The 15,414-nt window shown below is 32.7% G+C and overlaps 1 long non-coding RNA gene across 1 annotated transcript in view; it reads right to left on the bottom strand.

Annotated features, from left to right (window-relative positions):
• LOC145673467 (uncharacterized) overlaps positions 1-10,753 on the bottom strand; it is a 28,599-nt gene extending 17,846 nt beyond the window's left edge. The window contains exons 1-3 of the long non-coding RNA XR_014128772.1: positions 10,624-10,753; positions 2,239-2,306; positions 1,563-1,635 (exon numbers count right to left, since the gene is read on the bottom strand). This is a non-coding gene — a long non-coding RNA (uncharacterized LOC145673467). The remainder of the gene's footprint in view (positions 1-1,562; positions 1,636-2,238; positions 2,307-10,623) is intronic.
• Between the last annotated feature and the right edge of the window lie 4,661 nt (positions 10,754-15,414).

Genomic DNA, 15,414 nt, shown 5'->3' on the forward strand with positions numbered 1-15,414 from the left:
GAATAAAGAAGCATAAAAAACATTTAAGAAAAAATCTAGCACAAAACAAAAGACTAGAACATCAAATTTTTTTAACAAGTTTATGAAAAAATATTAAAAAAATACCACAAGGTTAGAATGAAAGCTCGATTAGTAACAAATCATAGTTAAAGAAAAATCGCGTATGGTTAGAATGAAAGGGTTATTAGTTACAAATCATAGTTAAAAATACAAATCAGCAAAGAAATGTATTAAACAAGAATAGTGTAAAAGTAGCATATTAAAAATAATAAAACAAATAAAGTTAGGTTAGGGAAAGCATAATTATTTGAAAAGATCAAATACTAGATTTGAAAGACGCATGATTAGAAAAAGTATATTAAATTAACAACAAACAGAACAATTAAAATAATTAATATGATAGCTGCTACAGTATCCCGGGTTCAATGAAATGTATCAACAAAGAAAAGTAGTATAAGAAATAAATATTTTCGTGACTTTCGTGACATACAATTTGTAAATTTTGTTTTATTGTAACTATTTTTGTAATGCAAAAATAATAAATGTTATTGTTCACTACTAATGAAAGTTTCAGTTCAGTAAATATTTTAGTTTTAGTTTAACAGTCATTTATATTCTAACTAAAGTCTATTTTTTCAAATGACATTAAATTTTTGCAATGAAAAATAGTGTAAATTAAAAATGCAAAAGTGTAGATTAAAATGCAAAAGTGTAAATTAAAAAATGCAATTCTTCATATGTTCATTTCATTACATGAAACTCTTTGATTGTAAAACACAACTTGCAAAAATGTAAATTAAAATTGCATATAGTGTAAATTTTTAAAACATGCAAAAGTGTAAATTTAAAAATGCAATTCTTCATATGGTCATTTCATTACATGAAACTTCGATTGTAAAATAAGACTTGCTAATTGTAAATTAAAATTGCATAAAGTGTAAATTTTTAAAAAATGCAAGAGAGAAAATTAAAAAATGCAATGCTTCATATGTTCATTTCATTACATGAAACTCTTTGATTGTAAAATGCAACTTGGAAAAATGCAAATTTAAAAAATGCAAAAGTGTAAATTAAAAGTGCAAAAATATGAATTAAAATGCAAAAGTGTAAATTAGAAAATGCAGAAGTGTAAATTAAAATGTAAAATGTTAAAGCGAATTTATTTATATGATCGTAAAATAAAAAGTGTTAATGCAAAATGTAATTAAAATTTAAATGAGTTGCAAACGAAAATATAATTTTAGATATTAAATTGTAATTTTTGAAATGTTCATTACTTAAGTTTACGTACTTAAACACATGTAACGTTAATTTACAATTCTTGAAAAACAATTCTTTATGAGTACTGAAAATTTTTGATAAGTTTCGTCGGTATGTCTTTAAATATTGAAGTACATTTTATATTATGGTTTCACTAAGTTAAAATTGTTTTTAATTATTTAATGTTTGTTGTATTCATTAAATTTTATTTTGTAACTTTATAATCTTTGAACTAAAAACTTTTTAGTATTAAATTTTAAAGTTTGCCAAATACAATTTATATAAAATAAATAAACACTCACCGCCGCTGGTTAGAGGTCGAACAATACACGTTGTATCAATTTTTGTATGGTGCAACACAATAGATGGATTCTGCTGGCAATATTGAAACAATAAAAGACATTTATTAGTATACATAAGAACAATTTCACTTCTAACAAATATATTTACCATTTTGTTTCAAATTTTTCTTAAATCTAATATACACCAAGTTATTTAGTAATTTTGCAATCATTTTTATCAAATTTCAGTTTTAAGAACAACTATTTAACATTAAGCCTTTTTAGAGTACTCACACTCATCGTTCGAACATGTTATTCATATGAGGGATTAAATTTTTACTATGATCACCCATTTTTACAACGAGTATGCCTTGGCATACGAACCAATTGAAAATTATTAAGAAAGAAATAATTTAAATGAAAAGAATTATTTAGAAGTTCGCATCAAAATTGCTCTATTTCAGTATACTCACACGTAACTTTGCCAAATTGTATGTTATACATACGATCCCTCAAAATACAAGTTACAAAGTAAGTGATCCAGTACAATAAAAAGACAGGATCCAATTAAAAATAATATAATCACAGCGTAGCTGTTCTATGGAGGCATACGATCCCTCAAAATATAAGATGTCATGCAAATAAAAGATTGCTCCCTATTAAAATGTAATGGTGTTAATATTGATTGCATACTTACAGGATAACTGCAGATGTTCAATCTAAAGTCAAAGTCCAATCGTCTTTGGGTCAGTCTGCTGGACTATCCTATAACAAATAGACAATGTTTTAGTGACATTATTTACTACTTCGTACTTTTAGTATGATGACAGCGTAGATGTTCTACAGAGTATGTCTTGGCATACGAACCAATACATATATTGAGTTTGTTTTAACAAACGACATGTAAAAATTATTCATTCATAATCTATTTTAACAAGGAGTTTCCAAAGGAATCGATTAATTTACAAGTTCACAATTTTTAGTATTTCTCGGAACTTTTTACAAGGAGTATGCTCTGGCATACGATCTAACTTATATTCCTATAGGAGCGAACCATTAAACATATTAGGTTTATAAACAAATAAGAACGAGTTTGCACAGCAAACGAACGAATACATAAGCAGAGTTTACACAGTAAACGATCCAACAAATAACAACGAGCTTTTAATGTCTCGGAATTATTTGTAAGTTCACAGCGTAGCTGTTCCTACGAGTTTTCTTTAATGAAAAGGAGAGAATAAAAGATACGAACCAAGTAAAGTTAACACGGAGTTTCTAAAGGAAACGATTTATTCACAAGTTCACACTCATTGAGTGTTCTTACGACTTTCTATATGAAATTTTAACACCGAGCTTCTAATGAAGCGAAACTTAAAAATATTAGAATAAAAATAAGAACGAGTTAGCACAGCAAACGATCAAACGAAAAGAAATATCTTCTACAGAAAGTGCAGTATGTCCTTGAGTGGCTCAGTTCAAAAATATGGCACACTAATCCTCGGTCGACACAGGCTAACCTAAAACATAACATAATTTGTATTAGAACTATGGTATATCTTATCGTATACACTATAGATTGTTTTATTATACTATGTATATATATTTATTATAGAATATTTTATATGGTTACACAATGTATACTATAGATTTCTCTTATTTGTATATTTACTACAGATTATCTTATATGTATATACTATATATATATTTATTACAGAATATCATATATGCTTACACTATATAGTATGGATTATCTTATATGAATATAGTATGTATATATTTATACTGACCCTTAGATGTAAGGGTCAGTAAGAGGGAGTAAGAAATCAAGTGGTAGCATAAATAAGTTCAAGCAATAGTAATAAAAAGTATATGAAACAAACAATAGGGGAACAATTAATCTTAGAAGGAAAGCTAATTCACATGAAATCCATCTAATCTCTATAAACGTTGCTGAGAAAATATCATAATAAGTATGAGCTAAGCTATACAGAGCTAGAAGACTATCGTGTTCCTATCAATAGAATTGTTTCTCATCAAAATGTTAAAAGTTGTCCATACACAAACGCGCTAGTATAGACAAAAAACAATAAATAAACTTGTGGCAGCAACTGGTTTGAGGATTAAATCAAATAAAACTTAGTTTATTCAAACATCAAATAAAACTCAGTCACACATACACACATACACACACACACACACACATATATATATATATATATATATATAACACCGATACATAAAAAATAAAAAATAAATTCCCCATTAAAAACATAGTTCAGTTCCTTGATGGTATGCACACCAACACTATAGCAGTGCCGTACCTGATTACCCTAACCCCATAGGATAAAATCAAAAGCAACGTCCAGTGTTATTTTAACTCAATTGTGTCTTTATAAATATTCAAATAGTTCACATTGTATCTTTCCTGCACTTGACATCCTCACGCTCCAAAACGTTCTACAATATAATGCTCGCAACTGCACTCCCTCAACGAAAGTGCACTGAAACTCCGTGAATCAAGTCCCACTATCTTTTACGTAACTGACATGTTCCATTCGCACTCTTTTTGCCTTGCGACACCTCTGTAATTTACTTATGCGCCCACTTCATCTGTATGCTTGAAAACTTCTAACTTTATCAAATTATTTTCAATCTTTTGCAATTATTTATTAACGTAACAATAAATTATATATATATATATATATATATATATATATATATATATATATATAACAAAAATAAATAAATACGGTTCATGTTACAAAAAATATAAAAATCGTATCACGACTTGACCCCCGGACCTTTAGTGCATGAGTCAGCCGCCTTACTCGTTACTCGACAACGGAAGCTAACACGGTCTAATATCGAAGTGTGCTACCCCAAATCTTTGCCCGTGCTTGTACAATAAATATTTTACATACAATAGTAATTTGCTTTTCTTATTACCTGCATTGTTCTATAAAATTGGTGAGCCTCACAGGATAAGTAAAGTTGAGTTTATTTTAAGTGATTTATAAGTGTCCTACCACCAGGGGTGTAGCCAAGGGGGGCCCATCGGGGCCAGGCCCCCCAAATGATTTCCTGCCCCCCCCAAATGACCAGCTTTTAAAACATCATAGTAAAATTATCTCGCTTCATTCATTTAAAAGTAACAAAGTTTACTGACAATTAATAATTTACCGTAAATATTGTTTTTCCGTACCGATCGAAAAATAGGATACTTTTTGCGACAGCAGATTACACAATTTACTGCGATTTATATTTAACTGTTTGAAGACAAACTTTTTAAAAAGATACTATAAATACAGCCATAAAACAAAGGTACTAAACTGATTTGTTACAACAGTATATTTTTATATGCTTTAACAAGTATTTTAAAAGACAGAGGATGGAAAATTTGGTGAGGAACAATGTTTTTATTCAGTTTGGATTTCATTAGCTCTCTCTTTTATTTCTACTCAGTGTAATAAAATAATTATGTTTTTTTCTTTTTTTAGTCACGAATAATAAATAAATATTTTTGTCAAGAAACCGTAAAGAAATTAAGTGAAATTTCATAGAAAATCAATCTTGTGTAGATAGGTTCTGTACACAAGGTCTTAAATTTAAATACAAAGCTAACCAAGAAAAGTTTTGTTGTTTTTTCACCCACCACCTTCGAACATCGATATGTCACCTTCGAAGATCGAAAATAGTCCCCATCAGCATCGACGACCTTCTCCCAACATTCTGAAAGGCCATTGATTCCATCGCGGTAGAACATGGTGTGCCGTGAAACGAAGAAGGTATCAGGTGCATTTTGCACTTTTACTAGGGATTTGAACTGGCGTTCTCTAAGGTGATTGTCCAAAGAATGGAACAGGTGATAATCGGACGGTGCAATACCCGGGGAATATAGTGGTTGCAATATTGTTTCCCATCCAAGGCGGAGAATGGTGTCCTGAGCTATCCTAACCACGTGGTACTAAGCGTTGTCCCGTATCCGAGGATCCGTTTGCAATTCAGAAGTGATGGTTCCAGAGTTTTGAGTTTTTCTTGAACACAGCTCAACTGCTGACACTACACAGTTGCATTGCTACTCTGACCAGCTGGTAGCAGTTCCCGATGCACGATGCGCCAAATACACAGAAGGACCTTCTTCTGGTGCAGTGCTGGTTTCGGCTGTTTTGAAATCGTTTCATGGGATGGTAACCAATGATGACGGTGCCGTGGAGCTTCGTATAGGACCCACTTTTTATCACATGTCAACGTCCTGTCCAGAAATGGCTCCGAAACAGTAAATAAACACAGGCGACTGTCGCGTTGCCTTCTGGCCCGGAATCAAAACATGTGGGACCCATCGACCCAACTTGTAGTGCTTCCCAAGTTGATGGATGTGCTGCCTTATGGTTTCTCCACTCACACTGAATTGTAGTCTCAGTTCATCTTTGTACATGTGTTGGTATTCCGGCACGTGGTGTTTTTGGGTGTTTCATCATCATCCTTAAACTTGTTAAACCATCGCTGCGGAGTCCGCGTCATCACGACACCCTCACCAAAGGCCTGGCATATCTTCTGTCCCGCTGCAGCGGCGTTTCACCTCCATTTGAACTCGTTCAGCATACATGGGCTTATGACGCTCTGTGGATGTCCCATGTTCCCTCTGTCCTTACGCAAGTTCACGGTGTATCTGAATTGGCACAACCAGGTAGCATGTTGGATATACCCACACCAACAACTGACCTTCGCCTTATTTCCACTCTCATTCAAGTCACGGTGTGAGGACCAATTGAACACAGACCTCCACGAAAAGTGACAAAACTTTCTTGGTTACCTTTATAGTTATGCACAAAAGTGGGTCCCGTTTGGTCCCGGCAGTAGTTCTTCATTAAGCATAATAAAAACTACCTTGAACGTAATTTATGGAGAAAACATAATAATGATAATAATAATAATAATAATAATAAAATAATAATAATAATAATAATAATAATAATAATAATAATAATAATAATAATAATAATAATAATAATAATAAGCTACAATAGTGTTTTTAGTTTTCCAAAAGGAAACCAAAATTTTCCTTTTTTCAGGCCTCAAAAACACTAGCAGCAACACATTTTTTGTCTTTGTACATTGTAGCTGCCCCCCCCCTCAAAAACGACGGGCCCCTACTACATAAACCTGCTGGCTACACCCCTGCCTACCACTCCGTAAAAACGTGCTAGGTTCTACATTGTGGCATACATACAATGCTAATGCACTACTCCCTATGTTTTCCGTAATCAACAATCCCGTACTCTTTAACACAGTAAAATTATATCCGTTTTCTAACGACGCCCACTAATCCTATTCCATTTTCAATTAAATTCATCCTGCAAACTTTTTTGCGACATCCTCTGTAATTTACTTCTGATAGCGGTTCATCTATATGTAATAATAGCCATGAAAATTATTTATGAATAAATTTCCACGGAACAAAAGAAATAAATTCGGTTCGCGTTACAAAAATAAAAAATTCTTTTATCACAGCTTGGTGTATCGAACGCCGGACCTTTAGTACATCATTCAAGCGTCTTAGTCACTACACCACAACGGAATCTAACGCGGTCTAATAACGAAGCGTGCCACCAGTTAATTGTCGTATCAGCATTTATTTTACATGCAATTTACTTTTTTTTCTTATTAACATAAACTTTGATTATGCTTTCAGTATAATGATCATCTTACATTCGGTTTCTACTGTCTATGGATTTCTTCAAACAAGAAATAATTTTACCTTCCGACTAATTTTTATTACGATGCATATAAAAAAATGTTGGAAGAGAAGCATCTACATTGGGTATATTTGCACCTAATTTCAATTAGTTGTATCAGGTGCCTAGCAACGACAAAGTGAAAATGCCTAAATATAGTTTGTTCATTCAAAACGAATTTAGTATTTAGCGTTTCGTATTGTGATCAAATAATTATGAGGAAAAGCATAATTTGTACAAGCATCCACTAATTGTCTAAGTAGTTCATTATGAGGAAGTTAAGATGTTTCTATCCTAATAAAGGAAATAATAATAATAATAATAATAATAATAATAATAATAATAATAATAATAATAATAATTAATAATAATAATAATAATACCTAAACTCATATCCTCAAAACCCATCATCTCACTACCTAAGTTCGGTTTACATTTATTACATGTTTCTTAAATCATCTTTACCACGTTGTTACGGAAAATCCTAAAATAACGCGTATTGTTTGGCCTCTAGCATGAAAAATTCGAGTTCAAATTTTATTCTGGGGCTCGGTGGTAGAGCGTTCACCTCCGGTGCTAGGGATCGCGGGTTCCCCTACATTTACATTCCACTATATCCAATAAACAAGGTACCCTACCTGGTATAATTATGGGGTGTTTCCTAGAACTATGTAACAATTACGCAGTTCAAATTGTTCTTAAAATCAGTATGGACAAACCATTATAACAAGTAAACATTGACCCAATAGTTCACCGTGGGTTCTCCCGTCCCATTATTTCATTCATTTTTCACAAGCAGTGTAAAATATCTCATCATCTTTTCACAGAAAAATATTTATATTAGGATCAAAACATTCTTCATAGAATCACCTTTTACTAGTATCGGTACTTTTTATCGATTCACACAAAGTGAACGAATACTTATGACGAAAATAGTTTTAGTGAAAACGATGGAACACCAAAAGCATAGCTTATACATGCGATCCGTAAAATACATTAAGTGTGTGTGTCCATGGATTTTCTCAGGCTACTTCCGTTTCCTCCCACTTTCTTTATTCTCTTATTTCTCAAATTATAACTTAACACCAAATATTCTTTTTAGAATTCGTTAAATATGATCTGAGCTTCCGAAGGCACAAATCCGTGAAATAATTACTAGTTTCGAAACATGGTTTTTCTTAAGTGTGTTTCCATGAATTCTCCCGTTTTGTCCCCGTTTCATCAGCCTATTATTTCTCAAAATTATAACTTAATATCGACCAATCATATTATTATTTATTACATCGAAACAATTTTCTCTAACAAGCTAGGCTACGTGGATTTTCCCAAACCTCCCCACACCCACATTCTCATTTCATAAATCTTTTACCAGTTTCAACTTTGTTTATTCTTATGCAATATACTTTCTCTTATGGGATTTCGTTTCATTCATAAATAATTAGTATGCTCTTGGAGTGAAGCACAATACAAAGGAACCTAGTAAAAAGTTCTTTAATAGCACAGGGTCCATAATGACGCGTTGTTACAATTAGGTAATCAAACTTAAAATAAAATTGTCATAGTAGGCTAAAATCCTATCTCTCTTGCCCAATATATTTCGTTTTTCGCGAGCAAAAAGCAATATTCATCAAAGCATGTCCATAACATGGTAATTTTTATTATACTTTAAAATTAATCCGCACCCTTCTATCACTTAAAGGAAATTGCCTACATAGCGGGTCCAATATACAGCAGCTTTCTGAAAATGTTTGTCTACCAAAACAAATTATCCTACAAACGCTTTCATTCAGCAAAACTCCGTAAAAGATTGCGACAAATATTATTATTTACTAAAACAAATCTACGCCTATCATCACCTAAAATGTCAAATTCAAATTGTTCTTGAAAATCTGTAGGGCCACAAATCATATGTGGTAAACGCTGAAAGCAAATTATAACCAACATAAAATTCCACAAAGAGACCTATTCTTGTTAAAATTATCTGATTTTATAAACTCACGCGTGCTTTTATTATAGAACCTTGACAATGAATACTATTTACTAAATTTTAATTGAGACATTCTGTCAAATATCCACAATATTACAATGGAACGCATTAATTTAAACTAAATCCGGTCAACTTATATACAGTCTATGTACAGTGTAAAATCATAACTATCTAACTCTATAATGTATGGAACCGTAAGCTTCACAAAAACTCTCCATCTTCACCCTATTAAATCCAGTTTCTACTTTGTATTCCTAACATTGTAAAATCATACATAAAATAATTATTTTCGCAGGTATCTCTGAATTAAAAAAGCTTTACGGAGTCCATGTGACTGTTTTCTGCACATAGTTCTTACTTCGGTTAATAGATGGCAGTAAACGCGCTGTTCACGAACCCGTTTTGTCTAGCTGTTCTAACTATGTAAATCAAAACAATGTCCGCGAAACTTCCTTCAAGATATTTTCCGAAAAATATTTCATAGCCAAAAAATTAATAATAATGGGCATAACCTAATTTAGCAAGGTATATGGAAATTATGCAACGTAAATGACCTATAATTTTCGTATGGATTCCACTGTACTACAATAATTTAATACATTCACATTTTTAAATAAGGTTCTATATATGAAGCATCACAAAATCGGATTTTCTAATTATGCCTTCCCAAGCTAGGCCCTACCCATATTAAATCAATCGACAGTAAAACATTTGTTCATTCTCACCAAGTGGATTCAGGCCGCTTTCTTCCAATCGTTAAAGCTACAATGTTCAGCATTAAAGATTTTATTCTCTTAGTAATTACAGCGCTTCCGTGGCTAAGCGATACGCATTTGGTGCGGAAGACCCAGGTCAATTCCCCCATGGTATGAGTTTATGTGGTTCAGGGTCTACATTAATCTGTAGGTTTACTTCTCGGGGAAGCCTCGGTGCAGAAAAAAAGCGCTAAATTCACAATTAAATATATTATAGGCATCTTTACTGTGGGAGACCATAGTTCCATTCCCAACGCTAGCTTCTATATTTGAACATTCAATGTTAAGCAATAGGTTCCTGTCACACATAGTCTCGGTGCTGAACGGTACGCTAAACTGAAATTCAACTCTACTCTGTATGAAATAGTAACATCCGCTTCTGTCTATTAAACACAATACAAATATATTGAAATAATATTTATGAATAAAAATCTAAATTGAAATATCATAGCTGTTCATAATTATAGATAAAAAATAAGTGCGCGTCTATTTTATTATTTGGTTTCCATTCAAATTTACTTCAAGACGAAACGTGTAATTTCAATAATTCACATAAATTGTTTAAATGTATTTTCAAATATAAAATAAAATTCAAATGAACATACCAAAAACAGTCGTAAATCATTATACAGAAATATTAAAAATAGGCGTTATCAACGCTTCAAATTCTTCAATAACTTCTTCTGATGCTGTCTCCATGAAATTTGAAACACAAAAGAGGCCTAGATAATGCTGTACCATGCATTTATCCTTATTATGGCCAATGTAAACGTAGTATTCAAACCTAACGACCCTTGTTCTCGGAGATAACCACCTCGTGACGCATAATCTATATGATTTCACTTGTTCCAAAATATCAACGGAGTCTGCGACTGCTTAGTTTCTTCTTATCTTGAAACACAACTTTCATCGAAGCTTAGTATAATGTCCAATAAATAAAACAATATTTTCTTCTTGAATAGCCCAAGTTTATAATTCGTTTTTCAATATTATTATAATTCAAGCATTAAACACAATTAAGCTGATTTCTTCAGTAAAAAAAAATTGTCCTTAAAACTCATAAGTCCTGTGGAAGCACATGTGGTTCTTCTTAATCTGTGGGCCCCACTGTTAAAACTCAAAATCAATCAATCAAAAATATTCTCAACAGAATTCAAACTTCTCCATTGGTAAGCAATTAGCGTACACGCCCATGGCGCGGAATACCTGTGGTCAATTCTTATTTTAAGCTTATGTGATTCGGTGCCTACATTAAGCTGTAGGTTTACTTCTCAAATAGCCTCGCTGTTGAAAGAAGCGTTAAATTCACAATCGAATATATTATGATTATTGTATGCAGCTTTAGTGTGGGAGACTCTAGTTCCATTCTCGGCGGGAGCTCCTATATTTGCGCATTCTATGTTAATCAGTAGTTCCACGTCTCATACACCCTTGGTGCTATACCAAAAATCAACACAGCTCCACACCTCTCCATGGTCCCCCAAGTAATCTTATTTATTTAAAACACTGTTCAATTTTCAATATCGACATCTGTTCAAATATTTTGTAGTGGAACCTGCACCATCATAAATTATTCTAATAATGTACCATAACATTATAAATGTTCTCCTTCCTCAAATATTAGTACCTACAATCTCAAATAATATCCCTTAATACACGATGAAAACAAATTAGATAATACAGTCAATGTCAAGAAATCTAAAAATAATTGTCTATATTTTCAAAGCGAAAATTTCTCATTTCAATATGTAGTAGCTAAATAAACTTTTTCAATTTTAACAAAAAGGAATAAGTCACCAATAAGTTAAAAATAAATGTAAATTAAAACCTAAATAACAGACAAGTATAATCATTTAAAGAAGGTATACTTATACATAAACATTAAAACTAAATTACATTTGTATCGTGTCATTTATTCAACTTAACAATAGAGTTGAGCACGTAGTTTATGCTTTCATCACTAGATGGGTCTGGTGGTACTAAAACGCTTTCGCACTTAACAGTTAGATGTCTATAGTTCACTAGTACCAAATAGAAACTTGAGTTCGGCAAGCCTCACCCTAGCCTCAATGGTAAAACAATGGGCTAGTAATACAAAGGTTGCAAGTTCGAAACTCCATTGAGTTAACGAATAAATTATTTTCATATAATTTAATACTAGGATCGTTACCAGTAATAATAATAATTTAATAATAATGACAATAGTAATAATAATGACAAATACTCATCCAATTCAAATATTAAGTCAATGTAAAGCAATATGTAGTTCCAAATAGAATCCGAGTGCATATATACCACGTCGAGTAATTCCAAATCCATAAAGCTAACCACAGGGAAACGAAAATACCGTTAGCGTCTGGTGCTGCGGGCGGGCAGCGTATATACAAAACGGGCGGGAAAAGTATAAAGGAAAGGCGCAGCATGGCCAGACAGTAATGGCGCCATCAAAAACATACGTGATAAGATAAAGGGATCTGGTGTAATTGCAATCTCATTACTTCAATTGAAAAAACTAATTGAAGTGTACTTAAAATAAGTCATAAAAGGGAACAATAATTACATTACATACAAAAATTATCGAAAATCTAGTTACCTTTCGCTGCAACACTTCAAAAAATCACTAAAAATCCCTAAAAAATGAGGAAAATTTACCAATTTAGGGGAAAAAAGCATCACTGTAATTATTCTCATTACAGGCAACACTGCGAAATGGTCATAAATCTAGCTTATACCTACTAAAGAACACCCTTTTTATACTTTAGCCATATCATGTATGTGCTACAATGATGCTATGAAAAAGGTTTCAAGTGTTTCCCAATTGTAATTTACGCACAACGACACGATTTGTAACAAAAGTTAAAACTGCATATTTCCGTACATGTAAAATACCAAAATAATGATAATATTATTATTATTATTATTATTATTATTATTATTATTATTATTATTATTATTATTATTATTAATAATAAGAATAATTACAAAAATACCAGAAGCACTCTTTTTATATTTCAATCATATCATATAAGTTCTAAGATGATTCTATTAAAAAAGTTTCAAAAGTTTCATAGTTGTAACTTATGAGCAATGACATAATTTGCAATAAAACTTAAAACTTATATTTCCATACATGTGAAATACCCCCAAAAATTAATAATTACAAAAATACTAAAAGCACCTTTTTTATTTTTAACCATATCACATATGTGCTAAGATAGCTATTTAAAAAGTTTCAAAAGTTTCATAGTTGTAACTTACTAGCAATGACACAATTTGTAACAATACAAAAGTGTATATTTCTGTCCATAGAAATAATAATTACAAAAATACAAAAAAAACACCTTCTTTATTTTTTAACCATACCATGTACAACTGTGAGCAAAATAAGTGACGCGTCCCTTTATTTTGAAGTTTTTTCAAAATATCTCGTTTTCTATATATGTACGAAATTTCGGAAGGTTTCCCCAGCAAGACAAGTTAATAACAAACCCGTTTTTAATATTTCTGTTAGATATTAGCTTAAAATAAATAAATTAGAAGCAAAAAGCATTAAATCGACCGAAATTACGAGAATTACCAACTCTGCTAAAGTGGGAAAGTAAAGAACATGAGGGAATCTTGTAGTTCAACATGAAGCAGCGACATCTATGTCATTGAGAGAAATGTGGATTAAATCTAAAAACGAAACATTTCTAAAATGCCTTATTACGTGCATTATCTGCAAATTCCAAATATATGAATCTATGTCAAGTATTAACGTATAGATAGAGCAAATAGTGGAAATTACCTATGGAAAAGGACGAATTGGTAGCACGATCGTAATGAAAAATCGTCTTTATCGTATCACTTCACGTAAGAGAACAAATAGCTTAGTTAGTTGCCGGTGGCAATAGCCGAGTGGTCTCGACTCGCATGTTAGCTGCCCAAGAGGTAACACGTCTTCCGCTGGTCGTCCGTCCAGTATCGTATCGTGCGAGAGGCATTGAATGCGCCCAGTGTACTTTGTGTTTGCTTGGAATTTACGTTGACTTGATTCTAATATATTTCAGTTTAGTGGTGACTAGTGAGTTTATTTAGAATTATAAAATGTCTATCAAACGTGTCAATACATTAAAATTAGGATTTCGTGCGATTCCTAACCGTCCATCCACAATAAAAATCCATGAGTTTATTCAAAATACGTTTAAGTTAAAGGAAGAACAAATACTACTGACTTGTTGTGTGACAACTTGTTAAGAGATCATGGTGATAGTGTTAACTTTCAAGATGATAGTGGAACATACCCAGTGACATTAGAATTAGCTGATCGGCCTTTAACCTATGTGCGAATACATGCTATTCCCACGGAATATAGTGATAATGATGTCACGCGTGCCTTGTCTATCTATGGAGAGTGTAAAAGTATAAAAGACGAAATTTATGACGATACTTATATTTATAAAGTTAGATCTGGACGAAAGATCGTGACTATGTATTTGTTTAAACCTATACCGTCCTTCCTGGATATTCGTAACCAGAAGTTCCTAGTAACTTATTTCGGTCAGGACCGTACTTGTTATTACTGCCAATCTCGAGATCATTTACAAGATCAATGTTTTCAGCGTCAAAAACGGGCCTTTGTTTCAACAACAACCATAGAACATACTGAAAGTGATAAGGAACGCTCTCGGGTTTCGCCACCCCAAGAAATTAATGTGGTTAAACCTGCTAATTTGCCTACTTTAACGTCAGATGTTGACTTTCCAAAGTTAATGACTGAGCTTACTACCCCTGTGATACAGGGCCGTTCTCTAACCAATACTCCGATAGTGCCAAACGACAGTGTTCCTAACCGACCATGTTCCGGAGCAATTTCGGAAAACGTCTCTCCCAAATATATTAGTGATGGTCAGGAGAGGACGTCATCTGCAGCCCCTCCAGCTTTACATGGTACTTCTTCACTGGCTGAGTCAGATCTTCCACGGGAACATCAAGTTGTCATTGAACAAGATACAAAGAAGCTTTTGATAGACAGTGCTTCCTCCTCCAATAGTGTTGTTGATGGTGATCAGAATCTAGAGTGCATCTATAGTGTATCGGAAGTTTCCTCTGTAAGTCCCATTTTCCCAGTTCAGTCCAAGGAAAAAGATCATCTATTCTCCCTTGTGAGTTGTCCTAGTGAGAAAAAAGGATCTGATGCCCGGAATTCCCAGGAAGCCTCCCAAGACAAGAAACGGAAGAAAGCAGGAACGGCTATAGCTCAAGTAAAACAACCTAAGAAGGCGGATCAGGGACCCTTAGAAGTATTACCTAGGATCACCCGGTCGTCTGTAGCGAAATTAGTGAGTACGGAATATCTACCTGATACTGCAGTTCCTTCTTCAGGTGAGTCACCAACAGTTTCTACTCCTACCTAA

Source organism: Thermobia domestica, chromosome 16 (genome assembly GCF_964235325.1).
Source record: "Thermobia domestica chromosome 16, izTheDome1.hap1.1, whole genome shotgun sequence".
Taxonomy (NCBI): domain Eukaryota; kingdom Metazoa; phylum Arthropoda; class Insecta; order Zygentoma; family Lepismatidae; genus Thermobia; species Thermobia domestica.